We start from the raw sequence: 17775 nt of genomic DNA, 5'->3' as shown, positions 1-17775 counted from the left end.
TGATCCTCAGTGGCCACGTGAAAAGCTAGGAGCAGTGATGTATGCCTGTAATCAAGCAGCTGGTCAGACAGAAGCAGCTCAGTGGCTAACCCAGTACATAGCTGTATCAGTGAGCCCCTGGTTTAGTGGGAGACCTTGTCTTTAAAAAAGTAAGGTGGAAAGTGGTAAAGGAGGAGCCTGTTGTTGACCTCTGATCTCCACATGTATGCTCACACAAATACATACACACACACTCATGTAAACACATATGAGCACATATACCCATAAACCACGCACACACACATATACCATGTGCATGTGTGTGTGCATGCATGCCCACACACAGAATGAAGCCCAAAGCACAGGATTTAATTGGGATATAAGTATTATCTATATTTCTAGATCTGAACACCCGGAGACCAAATAGGAGAGACAGAGGAGGAAAGCTGGGTCTTAAATGGGATTCAAATATTTTTATGAGCATCACAAGTGGTTGCTGAGGTCGTGGATGGAATTAGTGAGGAGGAGCTTGATTATTTAATTTAGAATGCAGATTCAAATCAAATCGCCAGCCTAAAGCAAAATATACAAGCCGATGCCTCTGAGGTGGGGTGGCTTAAGTACCAAGATGTCCATGAATGGCATACTCTAAAGTCATCTTGATGGTTCATTCAAGAAAGCCTGGGAAGCCAAGCTTTGTGATTGGCGTGTGTGAGCCAGTGATTGTGCCTGAAAATGCAGCATGGATTCTGGGAAGCTTGAAAGCTGGGCAGCAGTGGTGGAACTCTTCAGGAAAGCAGGCACGTTCGTCTCTGGCTGTTGTTTCTCAAGTTACTTAAATGAAACCCATTGGCTATTGATCTGTATATATATCGAGATTACAATAAAATATAATGGACCCATTTCTCCCTGGCATTGTTTTCCACTTGGGGATAACAAATTGTGTGGTCTTGGGTTTGGGGAGATATTTAGAGATCTGGATGGCAGCTGATGTATTTTTAAGACAATGATCTAGAAAGAGAGGCATAACTCCAGATGTGAGCACCGGACTCACCAGGACAACAGCAATTGCTGCTTTCAGTGCTAATGCTTCCAGCTTTCAGAACCTGTCCCACAGCAAGCTGCTCACCAAAATATTCACGTTTCCACTTACAATGGCACTTACATTCTTTTGATTTGTTTGTCCCCCTGTGGCAGATCCTAGGTACTCTATCTCTTTAATCTGATTTGTGTTATGACATCAAGCTTTAATTTTATCATTATTTTTGCTTCCTTTTAGACACCCATGGTGTCCCAGGCCCTGGATAAAATAAGAAGGATACATTCCCCCACTGTCTCTGTGCTCACACTTTTAAAGAGCTAAGACAAGCAAAATACCCAGTAATTGGCAATAGGTAGTCTTGACTCCCCCCTATCCCCCTTGCTTTTCTCCTTTTGAAGCAACCTCATCTCTCTGAACAGCTTAAGAAGTTCTCCGGATCAAAGGTGTCAGAAACCAGGAGGGTTTGGAACAAGTGTCGGAATGGGCAAAGGACCTTCAGAGCTGAAGCTCTGTTTCTCACCTGCCTCAGAGCTGTCTGGGCTGCTTTCCTGCCTGCTTCACCTGGGCGGGCCAGGACTTTCCAGTTCCTTGCTGCCTCTAGCATCCCTACCTAGGTGAACTTCCCACACCCCACCACACCTCCTGCACACTCCCTCTAGGACCAAGAATCTCCTATAAACCACAGGTCCCAGAGCTAAGTCTTGTTCAAGGCATATGATAGATTTGCAGCAGCAACAGCCTCTGGGGAGTCTCCTGCCTTAGTACCCCAGTGGTTCCCAGTGGGGCATCCCCAGTGTGCCTCTCTTACACACCCTGCTGGGATCTTTGTCTTTTTCTGTTGTCAGTGGGAGGAACTCTCAGTCTTGGGAAAGCTTGAGGGGTTGGATCAGTAAGTGCCTGCAGGAAAGTGTGCCAAGAGCAACCCCACCCATTTCCCTCTTTCCACCCGATCTTTCCTTGGCTTTCCTCTGTGCCCACCCTAAGGCTCAGAGTGGTTCCCTGCAGCACTCATCAGGTGCTCAGCCCAGCTGTGGCATCTCCCTCATTCAACTAGCACCTGCACCCCAGAAAGCTTTAGAGTTGGGAAAACAGTTGCATCGAGGGTTGCAGATGAGCCCACAGGGTCCAGGCCAGTTGCACCTCAGGTTGCTCACTCAGGGGAGCTGGCTGAGAAGCCCTGGGGTCTGAAGGGTGCACTAACACGGAGAATGGGAGGAGGGACCGGAGGAGAGATGAGGGAGGAGGAAAAGGGGTGAGGGAGGGGCACCCGGAGCAGCAGCTGCGGGAGGCTAGGCGCAAGGTGGCTCCCCGCGGCCCGGCGCCCCGCGGCTCCCGGGGACGCACCAGGCAGCCAATGGATGCGCAGAGGTGTACAGCAGATGGCGTCCGACTGCGCCGTTCCTTCCTCCTCCTCCTTGTCCTCCTCTTCCTCTAGCTTCAGTGCTGAGCAGCCAGAGTCGCCGCCGGGTTGCCAGACGCTGGAATGGGTGGTCTCCCGACACACACCACCATCTTCACTGGGGAAGCTCGGGGCTTGGCAGCTCCCAGAGGCTGCAGCTGCGGCTCGGGCAAGGCTGGTGAGTGCGGTCGCGCTGTGCCCCAAGCTGGCGGGGATTGATGCCGCGGGTTCCCTTGGCTGGTCAACCGGGATGGAGGAGACAGCTGCCCCGACTAGGGGGGCGCCTTCTGCACAGACTTTCCTAGCCAGGCAGCCTCCCTTGTCCCTTCTCCCAGGCAGACGCGGGAACTTGGAACCTAAACCTTGGCTTTAGGCTGCGGGAAGGGTTAGCTGCCAGGGTGCATGCAGCATGCTTGGACCCTCTAAGCCAGAGGGCAGGCGGGAACACCACACGCGACTTGGGCATGGGTCTCAGGCAACTGGATTGAGAAAGCATGAAGCTCCAGCCTGCTTTGTGGGAGAACTGATGAAGGGAGCCTCGGGTTCCCCATCCTGTGCGGGGAGCCTTGGAGCTTTTGGATCCCAGTGCAGGGAGTTCTGTGGGGTTTTGAAACTGATCTACTGAAGGATCCCCTTTGGGTAGCCCGAACTGCGAAATCTGCGCGTGGGTGCCCAGGGACCAGAGAGGAATACCTGAGCAAGCCAAGAAGTTTTGCCGGCGTTCTCTGATTTATCGGTGCAGAGACAGAAGCCCACAGCAATGGCTTTTACATGTCCCTGGTCCCTGTGGGGCGAGGGGAGCCCATAGGTCCTGCATGAAGCCACATTGCTTTTTGAGGGAAAAACCAGGTCCAGCATGTCAGAGTGGGAGGCAAGGAGGAGGAGAAGCATGCTTGCTCCTACGGCTCACCCCTTGCATCTTGCATGTTCAACATACTATTAAAGTTATTTGAATGGGGAAATGAAACCTCAGCTTTCTGATGTCCCCATACATCGAGTCTTGAAGTTGAAAAGCTTGGAGTGAATATGTGTGTGTGTGTGTGTGTGTGTGTGTGTGTGTTGGGTCCGGAGGCTGTAAGCATTCCCTGGCTCTATTTTACACACACACACACACACACACACACACACACACACACACACACACTTATAAATGCAGGCATGCCATCTAATGGCACTTTTTTCTTCTGGAATTCTTAAAGAGAGAACATCCTTTAAGAGCTCTTGTGATTCAATTCTGTTCAGTAAGTGAAGTTCCAGTGATGTTGGGAGACTTTACCACTCGGTGCAGAAAGCCACCAGGATTCCTGGTGCTATTTTTATTGCTGGGGAGGTCTGCGGGTAATCGGCTACTTCCCACTTTCAGATGCATATACCCTTGTATGTGGCCTTCTTATAGAAAGCACCTGCCTGATGTTCTCTCAACATATCTTATTGTGTTCATTATTATCAGAGGGGTGATCCATGCAGATATGGGTCACACCAACCAATCTGTGATGTGTGTGTGTGTGTGTGTATCTGTGCATTATGTGTACCTGGAGTTTCCTTCACCAGGCTTTCTTTGGATGTCTGAGAGATGTAGCTCCTCTGGCATATCAGAAAGCAATCTGGGACTGTTGGATAATTGGGAGGAGATGGTCTACAATGAAGGCCCCTGCCCCAACTCTTGACAATACTCAGTTAAGGTTCTCTGGGAGCCATTTAAGGATTCTACTAACCAAATCAAGAACCTGTCCAGAAGTGAGTGCTTGCTCTGGTCTTTGTGGGTTAAAGGTTATATAAAGTTTCTGTCTAGAGGCTTTCCTTTGATGCATTCCCATTTTTTAAAAACTCAGTGCTATTACTAAAAGAAGCCTTCTTTGAAAACTTAATGTGACAAGGTCCTTGTTGTCTCTGGGGTAGATGAACAACAGGAGGGCGAGAAGCCCTCTAGACTGGCTTCCACTTTCCGTGGTCATTGTACTTTACACCTACTTGCTAGAAGCTGAGTGCTGGCCACTTTTTCATGCAAACTTAAGTGAAAAAGAATTATAAAGATTTTTTCTGTCATGTGACAACTTACACAGACGCTTCTGAAGGATTTGAGGGTACCTGTTGGTTTAGAAGACGTGGAGAAGCCTTGCGTGTTCTCACAGACAGACCCAGAAACACGGAATACTTGCAGACCTTTCAGGGTTCTGCAGGCTTCCCAAGGGCTGGGCAGTGTGATTTCCTGGAGAGTGATGCCTGCTGATGGTGGACTTCCTTGGTCTATTGTGAGGTTGGAAACATAGTGGACCTACACAATATTTACCTCGATAATTAAATTGATACTTGAAAAATGATCTTTGCAATATTTCTTAATCTGGTTCCATTGTTTTTTCATCCAATTTGTTGCTTGTTAAAAACTTGAAAGGCTAGACAGATAGGAAATAATTACTGGCCATACAAACCATGTAAACACAGACTGCTGTTTTGAGGACTGGCATTAATAAGTTGATGATTAGATGTGCAATTCTGTTCTCTGCTGAGCTCGCCTTTCAAGAGGAAGAGAAGGATGGAACGATGCTGGCAGATTGCTCTTCTTTAGAAAAGATGGTGAGAACTTTGTCTACTTGTTGCAAGTCTTAGTTCTGAAGGAATAATTCTTTTTTATTATATCTGCAAAATGAAGTTTGTCTTTAAATCATTGACTAAGCAGACAGAGTGAAAAGCTTGGATGGAAGTTAATGGAAGAGGAGTGTCTGAACAATTTTCAGTCTGTCAACCTATTTTAATTGTACTTCAGAAGTTGAAGCTAGAGTAATACAATTCTTTTATAGAAAAAAAAATCTTTCCCAAACTGTAATTTTGATGTTCTGCACACCTTTGTAAAGATTAGGCATTAATGTAATAACTTTGATTGAAAGACTTGAATAGAATGATGGAGATTAGTTGACTGGTCCTATTCAGCTACCAGTCAAAATGACAAATGATACGATATATTAAGTGCATGATTAAGATAAACAGATTAAAGCATTCTAAGCAGTGTCAATTCTACCTTTTGGTGAGGGGAGAAGAGAGCAGCACAGTTAGTGACCAGGCTTCAGAGGCACTCTGCGGATGAAGCACAGAGGGCGGAGCCTTGAACAACAGAAGGGCTTCACCTTATCCCAAACCACTTCCATGGGCATCATACATTTCTAGAGTTCTGAGTATGAATTTAATGCAAGTCTCCATGTTTTCACAAGGTGGTATTATTTCCCAGTACAGAACTTTAGAAGACAGCTATAATCACTTTAGCATCAGGCAGCTTCCTAGCTATACCATGAGTCCTTAATTTAGAGTTCTTAACGGGATTAATACCTAAGTGATAATTAATTCATCAAACCTGTGAATGTGGGAGGACTTTTAGGTCTGACTGAATTCTACAAGTTTACTATCATGAGTCTGATTATCTGTGGGTGAGCAGATTTCAGATCACTGGCACCCTTTCTCCAACTTAAAACAACTTAAACAACTTCATACTTTCTGCTTTTAAACTCATCCACTGAAATAATTCTGTTGATTGTCTTTCCATAGGAAAACAGTCATGGCTAACAAGATGACTGACCATTTGTTCCCAATAATCCATTGGTGATATCTTTCAATTTTGTTTTTCATTCTTTGGCATTTTTGCATATGTATACAGAGTTTTCACCCACTATTATGCTGGTTCATTCTTCTATCTCACCGACTAAGGCCACTCTACTTTGATATCTTTGGTTTTGACCCATTGAGTTTAATTGGGGTTGCACTCCTGAGCTTGGGTCCAGAGTTATTTCATGCGGTGTGCAGAGCTTAGCAATGGCTATACCATTGAAAAAATGTCACCCCCTCTCTCAACACCCATTAATTGCTCATAGTCTCTCAGTGATGAGTAGGACATTAGGTATTAACCACAGCCCATCTCTTATCCACACTGGGATAATGATGGATTCAATGGTGTATGTGTGTGTGTGTGTGTGTGTGTGTGTGTGTGTTTGTGAGTGAGTGAGTGAGTGTGTGTGTGTGTGTGTGTGTGTTGTGCTGGCAATTGCAATGTCACTGTCCTGTCTGGGAGAGACTCCCACAGTTTCCTCAAACTGTGACTCTTACGTCTTTTCAGTCTTCTCTTCTGTGATGCTCCCTGAGCCTCAGAAAGGAAATATAGATGTTCTGTTTCCAACCGGTGGTTTAAAAGGAGCATGCCATAGCTACTAGATCAAGTATTCCATCTGAAGATGGAAGCAGAGGATTAGTGAAATTCGGTTACTTCTAAGAGCCCACACTAGAGGTGCTGTGGGATACATTTCACTGAGGGGGGGGGACTTGTGGTTTCTGTAAAAGGTGGAGAGTTGAACTTGGACTCGGTTTGTCAAATGAACAATCAAGTCACCCGATGCATAGAAGAACCAGCATACTTCAACATGTGAATTTCCAACAGAGCTGGATAAAATATAGTGCCCTTTGAAGTATCCAACCATGTTAGCTTTTGATTTTTCAGTGATTCCAATTAGATTTTAAAAGAACAACTTTTGGGTGTGATGTGGATATCTGTAGGATTTTTTTTTCCTGCGGGTTAAAAAAAATGTCCCCATAAGGGAAAAGTGTGACTCTTGACTGAGAGGAAGGAATCCATGAATATGGCTATGTTTCCTGTGTGCAGCAAAGGGCTGTCAGCACCAAAGGAGAAGGTCTTTTGCAGCAAAGACTACAATGCTTGCTTTTGATTTTGCCTCTCTAGGCATATTTTAATTGTGAGCCCTTTGTAATTAAACACGCTGTGGCTAAAAACAGAATCCCATGTAACTAACACACAACTAATTCTTTAACACCTTGACTGTGAAAAAGCTCTCTGCTGTGTTCCACTTGCCTGCAAGAGGGCTGGGTGCAGATTGGTGCCATGGTGTTATGTTAGTGAACAGTCCGTTACAGTGTAAGGATCCCCAAACAGAGAATAATGCTCATGCCCACCCATACATGGTTGCCTTGGTCTAGGACTACAGTTTTGCCCTAATGCGTGTTTTAATTTTGGGTTCTTTCAGATGGTATTTTTAAAAGCACACCATGTCGTAGTGAAGTGTTTTAATTATAGTAAGGCCAAAGCTTTCAGTAATGTCTATTTGAGTTTGCTTCTGGATGCTCCTCTATTGATTTCTATCTTTTGTGCTTATGTTAGGCATATTTGGGGTGATCTGGCAACTGTGATTGATACAGTCTTACAGGATGTAAAAATATCAAAGTATTTCTGCACTCATCTGTAAGTGGGTCCAGTGAAGGTCCCTTGTGGACTCTGCTACACTGGTGTCCTGTAGGTGGCTCTCCTAACTTTCCTTAGATGGTCTTGATTCAGGTACTAGAAGCATCATCTCCTTTGGGCTATTGCATCATCTGGTTGATTTGAACCTGAGTGCCAAGAGCTGTAATGTTTTAATATTACCTTTAGATTTTTTTTTAGTCATGACAAGGACAAGAATAAATGCAACCACTGGCACCATATGCAGTTAGAATTAAAATCTGTTTGCATTTATATTGTAGTGTTTTCCCTAAAACATTTATATCTATTTAAACAAGTGAGTATTGATTGCCTCAAGGTATCGAAACCCCTTTCAGCTGAGTTATCAATTCATATAAAGCCACTGTACTTTCAACTTGATTTGTTTCTCTAAAGAAACAAAGAATGCTTAAACAGAAAACATGCAGTAAGAATACTTGTAGGCAGGGCAGAGCCAAATTTCTAATCCAGGTCATCTGCTTCAGGCATGGTCCATCTTTCCCGTTGCAAATCATTCATACGGGAGGAATTTGATGAAATTTCTTTTCTTTCAGGTAAAAGGTGGTTATTTTTCCCTGTTTCCTTCATTTCCAGTCTTTAGAATTAGATTAAATTTATTTCATATTGACTTCCATTCATTTTGAAGCTTTGTTTTACACAAAATATTATTTAAACATTATTTAAATTGTAGTGTCTCCTGATCACCCACAGAAAGGTAAGATGTTGATATCCTCAGATTCTTTGAGGAAAATTTTTTGATATTTTCTTTAGTATTTCTTTTTATTATTTTGACATTCGTTTATTGTGTTGTGTGTATGTGTGTATATGAAAGATAGATAGAAAATAGACAGATACATGATAGATAGATATATGATAGATGCTAGATGTGTGTGTGGTGGGGGGGAGATTTTGCATAAGCATATATCCCCGTGTGTGTGGTGGTCAGAGAGAACAACTTGTAGGAGTCAGTTTTCTCCCTTCTCCATGTAAATTCAAGGGATTAAACTCATGTTCTCAAGCTTGGTAGCAATTTACCTTCACCTACTAAGCCATTTTTCTGGCCCTTCTGGATTTCTTGTGATTAAACTTAAACACTGTTAGATGGTCCCTGAAAAGTAGAAAAGCGACTTGTACAGCAAACTAATACACTCTAGATCCTATATCAATTTGAACTCATGCCCATGCTTAACTTCCTGTCACCTGCCCTTTTTTATCGAGACACCCACAAGACTCACTCTTCCTTGCCACCTCTGTTCTCAGCAGTTATCCAAATTCTACCCATGAGTGAAAACCCAGTTTTAATTATGTTTTCACCGACATTTCTCTGACTAGGCTAGTTCATAAAGTCCTTTCTCTGCCCAAACAACTCAGGGGGTAAAATCTAATTTTATTGTTTGATTAAATCCGTTTCCTCATTTGCATCTGTTGGTGGAGTTCTGATGGCAAAGGCTTTGCATGGGAAAGTGCAGCCATTTCTACTGAGAATTCTGGAAAACATTGGCGAGGAGAAAGTGACAGGGGCCTAGGTGGCAATAGCCATTGGAGGATGTGTCAGGAGAGGCCCAACAAAACACAGGTGGGCAAAGGCAGAAGCTGCCAATTATCAGTGACTCTGAGATGTTGTGCATCACACTGGGAGCACGAGAACCACTGCGTCTAAGCTATTTCAAAGCAGGAAACATTTTCAGTATCGTTTTTCATATTAGGATTCTGGGGCTGAGGGAACTCCAGCCTCTTTTTTTTTTTTTCTTTTATCATCTCCTTTCCTGGGAAAGCAAGGGGAAAAAAATGCATACACACAAAAAAGAACCATCTGTTCCTCCAAGACAGGGCATTGATACAATTGACTAAGGAAAAAGTTCTACTCAAGTCTACCTTAGTGAACCAGTTAGTTTTTCAGGGTTACTTCCAGGAAGATGGGTACCTTTAAGATAGTTGCATCACTTTAAGGTCCACTCCATCACAGGTGAAGACAAACACAAGCTGCATACCTAGAGCTTCTCAAATGACATGGAGGCAGTTTGGCAGTTAGAGCAACTGGTATATATATACATACATACATACATACATACACACATACACACACATACATATATATGTGTGTGTATACCTAGTATGTATGTATGTAACCTCGGGGAGGGGCCCTTGTGGGTCTTGTAAGTTTTAGGAGCTTCCAGAGATGTGTGAATTTTATTGAATTCCTGAGCCTTATAAATTTAAGTCCTGAATCTTAAAATACCTTCCTGGGGGCATGAGGGGGGAGTGGAGAATGGTGTCAGCTATAAGCACCTTGTCTAAGGCCAAAGGAGCTGCAGAAATCACAGAGTCAGGACTTGATTTTATTTTAGTCAGTTTCCCAGGGAACCATCACCAGTTTCAGGAAAATCCCCACTGCACTCATGTTCCCTTACATCAATGACTAATTAAGACAGAACTGTTTGACCAGCTGTGTGGAACCATGGCTTTGAAATCAGCGTGGAGAAGGAAAGGGAGTGACAAGTCTCCAGATGTACATGAGAGCAAATGGCAGCCACTTTGGTCATTCCCGGGACTGAATTGGAAGAGTTGGACAGGAGCTTTTGCTTCTTACACTTTCTGTATCGTAGGTACCCACTGAAGCTGTCTTCCTTGGAGATGGCTCCACTGAGAAGGCGGGGCTGTTCTTGTGTTAAGGAATGTGCAAGAAATTATTATGTGGTTTTTATTTTTAAAAAATATCTCATCATTTATTTGTGTGTATGTGTTTATATCTGCCCGCATGTGCATGCAGGTCTCTTCAAAGGCCAAAAGGGGGCATCTGAGGCCTTGGATCTGGAGTTACTTTCTACTGTGAGCTGCCTTATGTAAGGGCTAGGACCTGAACTCTGATCTTCTGCAAGAGCAGCAAGCTCTCTTAACTGTTAAGCCCATCTCTACAGCTCAAATTATGTTTTTCAATATTTTCTATTAGACTTGCAAAATGGTTCCATAGGTAGAACTGATTGCTGCAAAAGCCTGGCAACTTGGGTTTGGTTCTCAGAGCCCACAATGACTGGCAAACACCGATTGGTGAAAGTCATCCTCTGACCTCCACACACATGCTGTGCAGAGCTTATGTGCACCTCCATTCATCCACACCCCCCACACCACATTAAAAGAAATAACAAAATAAAAATTATTTAAGAATTTAAAATGATCTCGTTGTCGAAAACATCTTACTGGACTTGCAGTAGGTTTTTAGACATGGAGTTCTCTGGGGTTGTATAATAAACCCATGTCCCATACTGATGTCTCTTAACATTTTGCACAGAATTATAGCCATTGGAATATGACCAGTTTCCCTCTTTGCTTCTGACAGAATCATATATAAAGAAGTGCAAAAGAGTTGGAGTTGCAAAGAGATTTTTTTTACTCATTCCAGGAGTGAACATTTTCATATTCAGAGATGTCTGAAAATATGATAGGTTGTCTCAAGGAAATGTGAGTTCCCGTCTTCGTGAATATTCAAGCAGAGGTTAAACAACTGTATTCCAGAGCATGATACTGAGAAGGGGCTTGCACTGATGGTGTTTTGTGCACACACTATGCGCCAGATGCTGCTACACATGGATTAGGTTAAGAAATCTTCCTTAAAAACTTTTGAGAGGGCTTGGAGGAAGCTTCCACTGCTGAAGTTCTTGTCTCAGAGCGTGAGAATGTCTGAGTTCAAATCTCCAGGACCTGGGTAAAAAATACTGGATGTGGAGATTTGTGCTTATAATCCCACGTTAGCAGGTAGAGACAGGAAGATCTCCGGTGTTGAGTCAATGATTTCGAAGTCAGCAAAAGACCCTGCCTTTCATGAGAGTGTGGGTGGGGGGAGGGTAAGGAGAAGGAGAGAGAGAGGAAGGAAGGAGGGAAGAGGAAGGAGGGAAACAGACAGACAAGGTTTCACTCTGTAGCCCTGACTAGTAAGTTACTCTATATGTACACTAGGTTGGACTTGAACTCACAGAAATCTGTCTGCCTCTGCCTCCCAAGCACTAAGATTAAATATGTTCACCACCTCATCCAAATAGTATTATTATTACTATGATTATTATTGAGATACAGAAATAGTAAATTAATTGACCCAGCTCACGATCTATCTATCCGCAGCCTGACTCTAGAACAGTTCTCTCAACAGAACTAGACGGTGAGACATGAGTACAACACACGAATTCACTCTTACATTTCCTAATAGTCCTGTTAAAGAATTTAAATGATACATGAAATTAACTTTAATATTAGTGAAATATGTTATTAAACCTGTATATCTATTCTTCTCATTTCAATATGTGTGGGTTTTAGGAAAGTTATTCGTGACATGCTATAGATCTTTGATGTGATATGTCTAAACATCCCAACTGCATTTTACTCTTGCAAGCATAACTCTATTCAAATGAGCACTGATTGCTTGTAGCTGTGCATAGCTTGTGGCTACCATGTTGGGTAGACCTAGAACCTACACTCACAACCCCAGTCTTCCATCTGCTTTTGACTACCAGGTTGGTTTCTAAACCATATACCCGCAGTCTCTACATATGTTTATCGAGTTTACCCTTAAATGTCAATGTCTTGGGGGAGACTTAGAAACTAGGGAGTTTGCCCAATCTATAAAGTGCCAATCTATAAAGTGATTGAGGAACACATGAGTTCAGATCTCTGGCATCTGTGGAAAGTGTCCAAGCTTTGTATACATATCTGTAACATTAGGTGCTGATGAACGCGGAGACAGGAGGATCCCAGGAGCTCATTGGCAAGACAGATTTGCTCAGTGAATGAGTTTCAGATTCAGCGAGAGACTCTATCTCAAAAAGAAGCTAGTTGAGAAAGACATCTGACATGTGATATGAACACATACACCGTGCACGTACACATATCACACAAACCCTTCCATACTGTCTCTTAGAGACACATTTAATTCCTCAACCTGAAAAATGGGAAGATTTCTCTGTTTCTCTTCTGTAAAAGGCTAAATACAACAAGCCTTGCACTGGTGAAGATGAAGTATATTTATCTGGCTTCCAGTTGACAAGTATTCATGCACATGGCAAAATCACCAAATCACCTTGTCCTCTGTTTCCTAGTTCATCTATCCCCATTTCTTTCATCTTTTTCGTTTTCCATTTCCATGGATTTTCTAGAGTGTGTGTTTAGCCCAACTTATAGGGAGCAGACTTTGTCCGTATCCTTCCACTGACAGGGAGCACGTGAAAATTACCTATAGACTGTAAGATGAGCCTAACTGATCGCCCAGTACACACCTTTTGTGCTTCACTTGGCCCTCTTTCCCTTCATCCTTGTTATGATGACTTCAGCCAGAAGTGACATGCAACCCACCAGAGTGATATTGCTGGTCAAATTCCAGTAATTGTTTGGTAGGATTGATTCATTTCCTGACAGGTTGCATTTTTCTCAGAGAGCTGAAGGGCTTTGCTCAAGTTGAATTTCTGACAGGAACCGGCCCTCTGGACTGTGACATCACTCAGTTGAAAAATCAGAGTCTGGCAGTCCTCTCATTGTAAGGAACATATACTGATTCTTGTGTTCTCTGTGTGACTGCAACATCTCCTGAACTGAATACGCTAGTGCAAAATTTCAATAATCTCAAGTCAGTTTTGGTGGGACACACTTTACCGGTAGCTTAAACCGACTAGTAGCTCCTTAAAAGAAGATATTGAGAAAAAGCTTCTGCTAGAGGGTTCTAAACTTCATGGTAAAGAAGTTCCTTGTGGAGAGACACTTTCTATATATGTGCCATCTAATAGCATATGCATGCTTATTAGATATTGTATTTGGAGCACAGAGGTGGTAGGCTTGAAGCATCATACCTGTGCACAGAGTATTTCCCAGCAAAACTCTTATTTTAGGCTTTTCCTGAAAAGAAAAACTAAGCAATTTGTGCATAGCGATACGAGCTAGTGGGAAGTGTGAGGTGTGCTTGTAAGCTATATGAATACATTCAAAGGCGACATGATGGATGCCTGCTGTGCCCATAGCGTGGAATGGATAAAATCAAGTGCAAAGTACCCAGTCTCAGTATCTAGAAATTTCATGGAAAGGAGATATATTCTGATTCTTTCCTTGGCAAATTGAATCACATTTTCAAATACTGGTCACCTCTCCTTGTTCGTATGTTCATCCACCTACGGGAAGCAGTGTTCAAAACTCACGTGTTGAGAGGGGCTGGGGAGATGGTTCAGTGGGTAAGTGTGCTTGTTGCTTTTCCAGAGGACCTGGAGTCTGACCCCAGCACTCCCGCCAGGTAGCTCGCAACCGCCTACAATTCTAGTTCCTGGAGGTCTGACTCCCTCTTCTGGCCCCTATGTGTATCTACTTCTCTGACTTGCTCAACTCTTTTGGCTCCATATAGTGACTTCTAACAGACCAACTGGACCAAAATATGACTGTAGTCTGCTAAAGGAAGGAAGACAATGGGGACCTTTTTCAACATGAAGGTTTCATTCTCATGTGAGCTGAGTTATGAACACATTCATAATTAAAAAACTGTACTAAGAGGAAACAACTTTTTCACCTCGTTATACTTTATAATCCTAAAAAGTATGCAAGATCAAGCCTCATTCAAAACTTGTCTAAAGGTACCTATTGAGGGTGTAGTTCAGTGGTATATCACTTGCCAAGTATTCGTGTGTACTTGGGTTTTATTCCGAATAGTACGTGTTCATGTGTGTATGTATGTGTGCACTCATGCACACAGTGTGTTTCCATTTGTATGTGTGAGGAGGGCAGTGTCTACTGGAGAATATAGGGCTAAAGAATGCCTGGCCAAGTGCTTAGTGTCTGTGAGCAAAAGGAATCAGTGAGAAATTGTGGGGTGATGTCAGCTGTAGAACTGGCTGTGGAATGTGCCATTGGTGCGCTAGATCTTAATCAATAGATTGAGACAATGCTTTTTAGTTCATTGGGTTTCCCAATGAAAGTTTAGAGTGAATCCTTCTGCACAGCTTGTCTATGGCACCATGCACTAATTTTCCACAACTGGAGTATACGGTGATACCCCACAATTTACTGGGGACTTAAGTAATTTTCCTGGAGTTTTGTATACATACAAGGAAAAAAGAAAAGAATGCTTCAGAGGAAAAGTTGCATGTAGGGGCTTATCAATGAGGAGAGCTTGTATGCAGAGAAAGATGATTGGGCCCCCACCAATCTATTGTTTTTGTAGTAATTTTCCCAACTGTTTGTTATTCTGAGTTTAGACCATACACAGTATTCTTCAACCCTGATTGTTGCTACTCCTCTTCCCTTTGAAATCACATTGCTTTTAACATTTTGAAGGTGATGACATGCAAAACTTCTTTAGGGCTCGTTAGAAACACCGGCACCGCTGTAGGCTTATCCTTGTTCACTGGTCTGCAAAAATCAGCACAGCTTTCCACTCCCAAATTCTGTGGGTTGTAGGCTCGTGGTGTTCACAGTCTAAATGAAGTGAGTCCCAAATCCTTATAATCTAAGGTAAACAGTTTTGTCTTAGTGTTTGTCAGTGTGTGGAAGGGATGGAATTATCCATTGATTTGGCAATACATTTGGCAAGCATGCATGTTTGGTAAATTGTGACAAGATGAAAGCATCTGAAATAGCAAGGCAGCCATTCAGCCCCAACCACTGAGAGCTGGAGTGCTCAAATAGTAAGAAATCATTTATGCCATGAAGCCTTTCGGGAGTGCAAATATGAGAATAGAACGTATGAGGGTGTGTGCATATGCGCATGCACGCACACACACACACATATATACATACACATCTGAATGACAGGGACACGGATTTAGGAAATAAAGAAAGACAAAAATCGTTCCTAGCTTTTGGTATCAGATGTGTCCACAAAAAGTGTTTGATTGAAGCCAATGGAAGAAATGTCTAGAAGGACTGGAGAGAAAGAAAGCATACTTCTGCAGAGACATAAGCAATAGCCAAGGGTGAAGAAACTTCTGTAGCCTCATCAGAGTGTGTGTTTTAGACAATTCAGAGAAACTTTACAGATAGGAGTGTGTTTGCTACTTATCTGTTGCCGTAATAGGATACCTGACCGAAAAGAAATCTAGGGAGAATGATTTATTTTGGATTACTGTCCTAGATGGGAGATGCAGTTCACCATGGTTGGGAATGCATGACAGCAGGAACATGGTGGTTACATTTCATCCAGACACATCACAGACGGGAAGCATAGTGATTATATTTCATCCTGACACAGGAGGGAGGGAGGGAGGGAGGGAGGGAGGGAGGGAGGGGGAGAGAGAGAGAGAGAGAGAGAGAGAGAGAGAGGAAGTGTGGCAAGGCTCAAACAACCTCAAAGCCCCCCTCCAGTGACATACTTCCTCCAGCAAAGCCATATCTCCTCAAAATTCCATAAGCTCTTCAAACAGAAGAGAAAAACTTTTCAAATCCATGAGCCCATGAGGGACATTTCTCTTTCAAACCACAACAAAACGCCAAAAGAAATGGCAGAAAATGAAATACTAGAAAACATAGTGAATGGACAGTGCTTTGCCTGTATGGATAGAAATTCATCCACGGAGCAGGCAGTCTTTCCTGTACAGAACAGGGCTTTTCTCCTTGCCAGTTACAGCTTCATGTCTTGTATTCTTTTCAAATTCTACCTTCTGCAACTAGCATGTCCGTATCTCCATTTTTAAGCACACACTGAAAGTTACCTGGTCTGGTCTGGATTACAGCTCTTGCCAAAGTAACAAATTCATTCCCAGTTGTCAGACTCAGTGGATGTTTTCCAGTTGATATTTAAGATGAATATGGATACAGACATTTAAAGACCCTGAAAAGGTGACTCAATGGTATTGTTCTGGTCATGTAAACATGAGGACCTGAGTTCCATTCCCAGACACCACAATAAAGCTGAGTGTGGCAATGCATGCCTGCAGACCCAGGGCTGGAAAGATGGAGATGAGAGGATCCCGGGTCCTTGTTGGGCAGCCAATCTGGTTGACACAGTGAGCTCCAGGTTAGCATGGGACACTGTCTCAAAAATGAAGGTAAAGAGTGATTAAGAAAGATAGCACCAACTTCTCTCCTCTATATGTACACACACACAACACATACATGCAAACCCATACACACACACACACACACACATCTTACTGCACCAAAGGAGCCAAGTATGTGCTGACAAAGTCCTTATTATCTTCCCATTTTGAATTTCTATTCTAAAGCTGCCAACGTAAGTACTGAAGAGTCAGACAAGACCGAGTGAGTAATTTTGTTCTGTGTAAACTGGAAGAGAATGAAATGCAGCACACTTTGCCCCCCCCCCAAAAAAAAAGAAAGAAAGAATAGCTGGAGACTCATGTTGAAGGTGGCATGTATTGCCTTTTCTGATTGCATAAGATGTGAGCACATCAAAAGCAGCTTAATTCTGATTTATTAACAAACTAGCAATGTTTATGGCGCACAGCCTTTTAACTACGTAGGGGAGGTGCTGCTAGGACACAGCTGGTCCTACTCCAAGAGGACTCTGCAACCAGCAAGCTAAAGGGGAGGGAACTTAGAGAAGTGTAGCAGGGAGCGTGCGCTCTGACACAGGGGCTCCCGGAGCCTCTAGTGTTGACTGGTCTCGAGTGTGAAAGGTATACTTGTAGAATAGTGTGGTCAGTGGCATTGCTGATAAAATCTTTCTCCAAAAGCATCTGAAATCCTCCCTGAATAGTTCTCTGTTTATTTGGTGGTATCGTTTTCACGTGGCTGGGTCCATTTGCTTTCTTTACCTTGTTCTGATGCTCAGAATTCACCACTATCTTCTTGCTATTCAACTATGCCTCAAAGTCCAGAGCTCCGGGATCTCTTTGGTCCTCAGTGTCTTCCCTTATTTTCCTCCTACAGACCCAGGGCAGCCTCACTTGGCACAGAAACATTCACTGTGTGTTTCTCCTTCCTGTGGCTCAAGACAGGCATTGGTATCTTGTCTACCTGCCTCTGTCTCATTCCCCCATCTTAGAGGAGGAAGAAGAATGCCCACACCACTTACTCCCTGCCAAACAGACTGACTCTGCCTGCCTCGCTGGTCAGTCCATCCTAATGCATTTGCATTGTGTACAGAAATTTACATTTAAGACAAGACCAGCTGGGGATTTG

The 17775-nt window shown here is 43.3% G+C and overlaps 1 protein-coding gene across 1 annotated transcript in view; it reads left to right on the top strand.

Annotated features, from left to right (window-relative positions):
* The first annotated feature begins 2478 nt into the window (after nucleotides 1-2478).
* Thsd7b (thrombospondin type 1 domain containing 7B) overlaps nucleotides 2479-17775 on the top strand; it is an 871002-nt gene continuing 855705 nt past the window's right edge. The window contains exon 1 of the mRNA XM_057770607.1: nucleotides 2479-2598. The gene's annotated coding sequence lies outside the window, so the exon portion shown is untranslated. The remainder of the gene's footprint in view (nucleotides 2599-17775) is intronic.

This window comes from Chionomys nivalis, chromosome 5 (assembly GCF_950005125.1).
Source record: "Chionomys nivalis chromosome 5, mChiNiv1.1, whole genome shotgun sequence".
In the NCBI taxonomy this organism is placed as follows: domain Eukaryota; kingdom Metazoa; phylum Chordata; class Mammalia; order Rodentia; family Cricetidae; genus Chionomys; species Chionomys nivalis.
The sequence above is the reverse complement of the archived record's forward strand: the minus strand, read 5'-3'. Positions and strand labels throughout refer to the sequence as shown.